General features: G+C 33.4%; 1 pseudogene; it reads left to right on the top strand.

Annotated features, from left to right (window-relative positions):
* Positions 1-1074: 1074 nt before the first annotated feature.
* Positions 1075-6420, top strand: LOC112038506 (subtilisin-like protease SBT4.4; annotated as a pseudogene).
* The last annotated feature ends 2294 nt before the right edge of the window (positions 6421-8714 follow it).

Genomic DNA, 8714 nt, shown 5'->3' on the forward strand with positions numbered 1-8714 from the left:
GAAATCTTTTTTAGCAATGCACAAATAATAAACCCTATAGGTGTGATTATTTGCAACATTTTAAAAACGTCACTAAATGTATTTTCCTACATTATATATGAAAATATTATATTATTAATTGACGTTTTAAAAAATGTCACTAAAAGTTTTTGAACGCCACTAAAAAGTCACATATTACGACGTTTTTCAAAACATCACAATAGACCTATAGCGATCGCTCTTTTGCAACATTTTTAAACGTCGCAAAAAAGTCACTGTAGACCATTTGTGTCTATAGTGACATTTTTGGGTTTTTAGTGACGTTTTACAAACGTTGCTTAAACCCATATTTCTTGTAGTGAATTATCCATTATAACACTAATTGATTGATTGCAATTGGTACCAAGATTCTCCATAGTATGTAATTATATAATTATATGAGTAGTAAAAACAATATTTAAAAATAATAATAGAAATGAGTTTCAATTAGTTTAATTAATAAAGTCTTTTTGAACACTATTTACACCAAAAACTTATTCATGTTTTGGCTTGATTTAAATGACAATCATCATAAAGAGAATATCATAGATTAAAATTCTATTATATTTTGAAAAAAAAATATTGGAAATCATATAAAATTTATCTGAGAAGTGCTACGTCCACAATATATTTTTTACAACAAATCTTAGTTGGTAGACTGTTACAGTTTTTTAATTTGGATTCACTACTGAAATTATCACTAATAACAAGTAACAACCTGACACATAAAATTTGTTATAAAAATATTGTGAAAATGTCATAGACATAATATTTCTCAATCTCATATTATCTCAACCAAAAGTTAAAAAGAGAATAATCTTGACAATAATAGTGTACTCATACATTTACGTCTCAAACTACCATATTTCTTGGGTTAGCGAGCCATAATTTCATTTCTGAATATTGTTTGGGATTTAGAAGGAAAGTACAGTCACATTGGATGGAATTCTAGCATGATTTAGATTATAAATAGTACTCATTTCAAACCAATTGAACCAAAAAAAAAAAAAAAGCATTTCAGACCTTTTTCTTTTCACAATAACAAACAAAGAAGCCATGTCTAGCTTAATATTCCTTTTCCAAGTCTTAGTAGTTCTCATTGTCGCTACCCTTAGCATTCACTGTGGTACAACAAAAACATATATAGCCAAGGATGTATACATTGTGTACATGGGTTCGCTACCAGAGGGTGAATACTCATCGACCTCTCACCATTCCAGCATTCTTCAAGAAGTTCTTGGTGAAAGGTAATTGTTCTTTTATATATACATTAATTAAATCCTAGGGGGTTCTTTTATATATATATATATATACATTAATTATCTTATCTTTCAAAATTAAAATCCATTGATTTCAATTTTTAATTATAGAGCATTTTGAAATATTCCGTTTGGTATGGCAACTCAAACACATGTTTTCAGTTTTTAAATAATATTATACGTATTTTCACATATTTTTTTACTTACACATATTTCCACACATATTTTCAAACAATAAAACACATGTTTTTAAGTGCATGTACCAAACACCCCTTAGTATGACTTTTTTTTGTTATTTTTTTTTTCAATGGGTTGTGGAGAGATTTGTTGTTGCATGTCTTTTGGTGCTTGATAAACTTTGTATTATTATTCTAAATTCTCAATTTTTCTTTGACAAATTATGGTTAAATTTTGATAAAGAGAATCTTATAGAAATTTAAAATATTCTGTTAGTATTATAAACAGAAAGGGGAGTGTTATGTTCTTTGAACCTCAAGGAAGGAGATTGTTTTTCTTTCCCTTTCTTTTTCCCTTGTTTCGGGTGGAATGCCATTCCTAAAACCTCAAGAAAAGGGAAGTGTAATTACCCTTGAAATATATAATACTAATAATGCACCTATATAGACACACACAATGATTTGGTTATTCTATTAGGAAAGTAAAAGGAATACATATAATTAAAGTTAAAAAGAAAAAAAAAAAATTATACACATGACCTATCGCAATTGGTATAGTATAAAATGAAATGCAAAAGATGAGACAAAAATTTTTACTTGAGAGAAACAAATGGTATGTTTGGTAACTACCTTTATCCCTAATTATCTATTTTCAATTTTTTTTTTTGAAAAAAATATTTTCTAGAACAGGAAAATATCTTTGATAACTCAAAATTGATGGGAAAAAAATTGGTTCCAAATCTCAATTTTCAAAGAAAACTGAGAACAACTAACGAGCTATTTTCAATTATGAAAACAAGGAGAAACCAACGTAGTTTAATAAGGCCAGACTTTCGAATCTTGGCTGAAACGAAAATAAAATAAGACCAAAGCACACTATCAATTCTAACACGTCCGACCAAACCCACCACACTCTCCCTCCTCCATTCCCTATTGTCATCTATGAAATCCTCCTTGTCATGTCGCAATTGTTGAACCAACTCAACCTATATGTGCTCAACCAAAATCTCATGCTCTCTAGTTAAATTTCATGTTAGCTTTTGATTGTGTATTTGAAAGATACAATGCTTATATGTTTAGTGGGCTTATTTTACTTAGGCAACATGTTCATGTACTTGTTGTGCTGGCATAAGATCCTCTATTAATAAAGTGTTACCGATTAGAAAGAAAAAAAAAAAAAAAAGGAAAAAAGTTGGTTCATCACTTAGTTAATAGGCTCAAGAAATGCTCACTTAGTTTTGTGTTGTTTTGCACTAACCATGTGCTATTAGCTTTGAAACCACAATAAAATTGTTTTATGTTTTTATTCTCAAAAAAAAAAAAAAAATGAAAAAAAAACACAAAAATAGTTACCAAACATAACTTAAACTTGAGAGAAACTAAAATTCAATACAAAGTAGCAAAAAGAAATAAAGAAGTGAAAGAAATAGCAAGGCATATATGTTTTGACTATTTTTTTCACCTAATCTTTCTTTGCAGTGCTGCTAGTAACTCTATCATTAGAAGCTATACTAGGAGTTTCAACAGATTTGCAGCTAGGCTTAGTGATGAAGAGCAACAAATAATAGCTAGTAAGTGCTTTATGATTTATTTCTCCGTTTGTTTCCTTGCATTTTCATGTGTATGGTAATATAAAAAAAATTGAGTTAAAAAAAAACAATCTTGACTTTCTTTATTTAGTTTGGCATGAGATGGGGTTGTTTTCCACTATGCTAAACAAGGGAAGTCAAAAAATAGTTTTTCAATATATTTTAAGGTTGCTACTATGGATGATATAAGAAGATAATGTAATTCAACGTTGAATTTGTCAAACTTCACATTTAATAAAAATATATTGAGTGAAACCAAGTTTGTTGCCAAAGTTTGCCATTTCCAATATGGTTCTTATGTTGTATTATCAGAATAAAACTTATTTCCAAGTATAATGACAATAATGTGTAGGCAAGAAGGAAGTCGTATCTGTGTTTCCAAGTAAAAAACTCAAACTTCAAACAACAAGATCATGGGACTTCGTGGGTTTAACCGAAACTATGAAGAGAAATCCCATCGTTGAGAGTAATTTGATAGTCGGTGCTATTGATAGTGGAATTTGATCCGAGTCAGAAAGTTTTAGCGATGAAGGTTATGGTCCACCTCCTAAGAAATGGAAGGGTACTTGTGCAGGTGGCACCAATTTTACTTGCAACCAGTAATTTCTTCTAATCCTAATTTATATTGTGATTATAAAAACAAAAAAGCCTAGCCTAATCCCATAGAAAGGATGAAAATCATTGTAGGATTTTGGTGTTCCTACTTATATTAACAAACTCTAACAAATGTATATTCTGCAATAAGCTTATTGGTGCTCGAAGTTACAAATTGGGTAGTGAAAGTTCTCTTGCAAGGGATGAGATAGGTCATGGTATCCATACTGCCTCAACAGCAGCAGGTAACAAAGTACCAGATACGAGTTTTTATGGAATGGCAAAGGACAATGCACATGGAGGGGTTCCATTTGCAAGGATTGCTGCATACAAAGTATGCGGTGAAGGAGATTGTTTGGACCTATACATCCTTGCAGCCTTTGATGATGCTATTGCTGATGGGGTGGTTGTTACTATTTCAGTCGGTGGGGACTACGCAAGTCCTTTTGAAATAGTATCATCAAAGGCTGGAAATAGTGGTCCTACTCCATCAACAGTATCAAGTGTTGCACCATGGTTATTCTCCATAGCAGCCAACAGTATAGATGGGAAATTTATTATTAAGTTTGCTCTTGCTAATGGACAGACGCTCATTGTAAGTATCGTTATTTTATCCTAGTGATTTCTTTGTCTAGTTATATGAGATTTCTAGTTATAGGACCTCCATCCTATGTATTTCGACTCTAGTTTTTGAGTGTTATCTCTTAAAATCTCTATGAAGTTTATAAGCTTGAAGTAGCATTTAGTTGTCTGACTATCTAGCCTGAAATGGTGTGCCAAAATCATTATCATTGAACATCTCTTATAAATTATGAAATGCCTGTAAGCCACTAAATTTCTTCCATAGACACTAGTTGAACTTGTTCCTTTTTTTTTTTTTAGTGTATTTTTGACACAATTTCATTGTATGTTAGAGGGGAAATGCAGTAAATCCTTTCACACTAAATGGAACAAATTTCCCTCTAGTAAATGGGAAAAATCTTACGACTACTTGTCCTGAAGATGTGACTCGGTAATTTTTTGTTGGTTTGATTGCTAACTTAATTTTTCTTAAAAGTGACAAAAACTAAAAATTGTGCATGTTATCAAGCTTTGCGTTGATTCTTGTTTGGACAGCAAATTGGTGGAAGGAAAAATTGTTGTGTGTGATTAGGCAAGTGGACGGAAAGAAGCTTTCAAAGCTGGCGCCATTGGGGCAATCACAACAAATGATGGAAGAGACGATATTGCTTCTATAGTTCCTTTACCTACATCTGCTTTAACAGACAAAGATCATGACATCGTTAAGTCCTTCATAAATTCTACAAAGTAAGCATTCTAATATTATTTTTTATTCATACAATTTCTATTATTCATCCAAAATATATTTATGATCTCTGAGTTATTCTACTATCCTACTTTGAACAAAATACTTGGATATCAAATTTAACCATTGCTTGAATTCATGAGATTTCTAATATGTTGATTGATGTTATATATGGTTCTCGGTTTGGTAAAAAAAAAAACACAATATACATGATTTCGTTATTAACTTTCCAAGGTGATGTTGTTCGGAAACCCACAGGGAAGTATACTAAAAAGTGAAGTTATTGAACATACAACTGCTCCTATAGCTGCTTCCTCTTCACATGGGCCAAACCCTATTGCAGTAGATATTTTGAAGGTTAGGCATCAATTACCTACATATCACTCCCTTTCTCTCTCTGGTTCTGCTTGAATGGCGCATTTCACTTCTCTAATGCCTACATATATTTGATAAAAATTACAACTAGATATCACTGCCCCAGGAATAGATATTATAGCTGCATATTCCCCTCATGCTTCACCTTCTAGAGCCCCTGGGGATAATAGGTCTTCGAAATACAATATATTGTCTGGAACCTCCATGTCTTGTCCACATGTAACTGGTCCAGTTGCTTATATCAAAACGTTTCACCCAGATTGGTCTCCATCGGCTATCAAATCTGCTCTCATGACTACTGGTATATCACTCATCCATCGGCCATCCATGTCTTCCCAAAGAGCCAATTGTCATCTCTTAATATTTCTATGGGAGACATCCAAGTCCCAAATCTTGCCCCTATTGTAACTATTGAATTATCAACAAATTTTTTTAAAATAAATTAAAAAAGAATTTGGGTTCAAGGTGAATCATGGATAAAAGTTCAGGATCATATCTTTTTTGTTAAATCACTCCTAAAATCTATATATATATATATATATTTCCAATCTTATGTTTCTAAATACCTATGTTTTCTTCTTTTGACAGCTTGGCCTATGAATGTCACAAAACAAGTGGATGATGTATACGGAGAATGTGAATTCGCTTTTAGGGCGGGTCATATCAATCCTGTGAAAGCAATAGAGCTTGGTCTGGTATATGAAGCCTTGAAAGAAGACTACATAAAAATGCTTTCTAGCATTCAAATTAGTTATTTTGGTACTTGTCCCAAGGGTGTTAAAGGATCTCCAAAGGATCTCAATTACCCATCAATGCAAGCTCTTGTTGAATCTGACAAAAGTTTCACTGTTAAATTTCCCAAAATTGTAACCAATGTTGGCACTTCTAACTCAACGTACAAGGTAAAAGTCATTACAGATTCTCATATCAATGTTAGCGTGAAACCTAGCAGCCTTTCCTTCAAGTCATTGGGTGAGAAGCAATCTTTTGTTGTGATTGTGTCTAGGAAAGGATTACCAGCAAAAGCAAGGGTGTTTGCATCAATCGTGTGGTCGGATGACACTCATAATGTGACAAGTCCAATTGTTGTGTACACAAAATAAGTCTAGAAAATTTTGTCATTCTACATTCATTTCATGAAATAGCCCAAACATTTATTGGAAGATTGCAAAATAGAAAAGTATTGGCAAAAATATAATTTACACTCTGCTAACTTTGCACAAAAATAATTTTGGTTAATTAAGTTTAAAGTTGGTCATTTTAGTCTAGTAATATTGCCCAAAAATCATTTTAGTCTTGTAAGGACTCACTTGGTCCAGTAAAAATAGGATTGAAGAGCAACAAATTGTAGCCAAATTGAACTCAGAATAATAGATAAATTTAAGTTAAATAAGGTAAGATGATTTAATTAATGTAGAAGTGAACAAAATTATTATGATCTATTTAATTAAATATAGAGAACATATGTAGCTCATAATAACAGATAAGTTTAAGCTAACTAAGGTAATATGAATTAATTATTGTTAAAGTGTACAAAATCATTCTATTCTATTTAATAAATATATTTTACGAAAATAATTGTTGGCTAGCATGATTCAAGCAAAATTTCTTAAGAATGAGATCACATCAAGGTAATACCAATTCATTTCACTCGTAAAAAACACAAGTAGGGTGTTAGGTTTCTCTATCGCTAGTGAAAGGTGGGATCTCCATCTTCTCCTAGGCTGTAGAATCGTCGTCTCTTCCTGGAAGAGTTTGCTGTACCCTTAGAGCAATACTGTTACCCTAGGGCTTTTGTTTTTTCCTTTCTTTTTACGGGTTGTAGGAAACAAACACCTTCTCCATGGATGATCTCACCAAGCAATGGTCCGGCCTCACCATCTCCCAGAGAGAAGGTCCCAAGGTTTGGTTACAGGATGAGATGGCTGCCTTTGTCTCCATTATCGCTGCCAAGTTCCTCACCAACCCTAAGGCCGTTGTAGCCACCTTTACGCCTATATAGAGGTCCAAAAGAGGCTTCAAAATTAAGAACCTGGGAAACCATATCATGCTCTTTACTTTTGACAGTGAAACAGAGGTTGATACTATCCTTATAAACACCCCATAGAGCTTTGATGGGGTTAGTAAAATTGAGGACTTGGACTTCAATTGCACCCTATTCTGGATTTAGTTACACGGGCTTCTGATGAAGTTTATGACTACAACAGTGGCAGAAACACTGTGTGAACCCACTTGGCAGATTTTGAAACTACGAAGCGCAAAGACTGAAGAGTGTGGAGGTTTCGTGCGAGTTCGAGTTATGATGGATATTTCACAGCCACTTTGCCATGGAAGGGTGGTTACATTTGATGACAGTAGAGAACTCTCTGTCTCTTTCAAATATGAGAGATTACACAACCTTTGCTATTGGTGTGGGTGTCTCACACATAATGACTGCAACTATGGTCATTGGATTCAGAGCGAAGGATCACTTACTGATGCAGACAAGGAATATAGGGCATGGCTGAAAGCTTCAGCATGGTCTAGAGCTTGTAATTTTGTAGTTGAGGTGCTGGGTTTTTACTCGAAGATGAAGGTAGATCGTGAAGGCCAACGATGGTCCAATGAAATAGGGAACTCAACGGCGGCTAGGGTTATGCCAATCACACTGACCTCTGACTTGTTACAAGCCCAATATGGTAACTCCTTTTTTGATTTGGTCAAGGCTGATTCTTTCCAAAATAATTCTCATTCTGTTTCTATGTCAATTGACCCTGTCCATGTAGAAAACGATACAGGTGGCCCTACACACTTACACATAGACCTAAGACCTATTTCCAACTCAGACTTGACCTTTGACAAACAATTAGAAGCTATAGACCAGGACTTGTTGAAATTTGATAATCCCATGCATGTTACACCTGTTGGGAAATTTAGACCTTGGTTGATAGAATTAACAAGTTTTAAACCCAAGTTGTTAATTAGATTTACTACGAATAAAACTTTTTAAAACAAACAAACATCAATATCATGTCAAAATCATGCATCGGAAAAATAAATAAGACAAGATATGATGACCTAGGAAAACCAATGAATCAAACTAGTTTACAGTAAAAAATCTAGGGGGAAACCTTCCCAAAAAGCAATCCACTATAGTAAAGAGAAGTTTCAGATCTAGTACAAAACCTTTGTCCCTAGACTCTACAAACCCCGTAGATGAACTCACAGCAGAAACCTTCTATCGTTTCAGAACCTTTGAACTCTTCAATATATGAACGCCACCCTTTTTGTTGCACAGATCCCAGTACGTGACTAACTCCTTTGTAGGAATCCCAATACGTGACTCACTCACTAACTTAAGGAAGAAGAATGTTGGCTGCAAAGTTCTTCACTTCATCAACAATGAAGATCAAGAAGC

This window comes from Quercus suber, unplaced genomic scaffold (genome assembly GCF_002906115.3).
Source record: "Quercus suber isolate HL8 unplaced genomic scaffold, Cork oak 2.0 scaffold_549, whole genome shotgun sequence".
NCBI lineage: Eukaryota > Viridiplantae > Streptophyta > Magnoliopsida > Fagales > Fagaceae > Quercus > Quercus suber.